General features: G+C 54.8%; 1 long non-coding RNA gene across 1 annotated transcript; it reads right to left on the bottom strand.

Moving 5' to 3' along the window:
- Positions 1-229: 229 nt before the first annotated feature.
- Positions 230-512, bottom strand: LOC106725770. The gene is made up of 2 exons (XR_001361721.1): positions 402-512; positions 230-316 (listed from the first exon to the last, which is right to left on the bottom strand). It is a non-coding gene; the product is annotated as an uncharacterized LOC106725770 (long non-coding RNA).
- Positions 513-518: the final 6 nt, after the last annotated feature.

The following is a 518-nucleotide window of genomic DNA, read 5'->3' as shown; positions in this document are numbered from 1 at the left end:
AGAGGCCAGACTCTAAGCCAACTCAGAGGGGTCTTGCTCATTTCTGATTTCCAGGTGAATGAATGAATGAGCTCATTTAATTTTCACAGGACATCCTGTACAAATGGCAGAACGAAGGCTCAGAGAGGTTCAGTGACTTGCCTGAGGCCACATAGCTGACCACTGAGCCTGCCAGCACCGCCTGCCTCTCCTCTGAGGTCTAACCCTGGAATCTGCACCATGACGAGGGAGGAAAAAATAAGGAGGGAACTTTATTTAATATTAAAGTTGGGGAGGGGACCGGAGGGAAGCACGGCTTCACTTGGTGATGGTGTTCCTGTAGAGAGGAACAGAGAAGGGCGTGAGGCTGGAGTGCGGGCCAGGCCCTCCACCCGCCCATCCCATGGCCCCGGCCCACTCACGCGTTCATGCTCTTGCCGCTGCCGCTGAGCACGATGTACGGTGTCTTCTGGGCCTTTTGCTTTTCCTGGAGCAAAGCCACAGTGCCCAGGGGTGTGTCGCTGGAGCTCATCTTCTTC

Source organism: Myotis brandtii, unplaced genomic scaffold (genome assembly GCF_000412655.1).
Source record: "Myotis brandtii unplaced genomic scaffold, ASM41265v1 scaffold187, whole genome shotgun sequence".
Lineage (NCBI taxonomy): Eukaryota > Metazoa > Chordata > Mammalia > Chiroptera > Vespertilionidae > Myotis > Myotis brandtii.
This window is presented reverse-complemented; position numbering and strand designations above follow the sequence as displayed.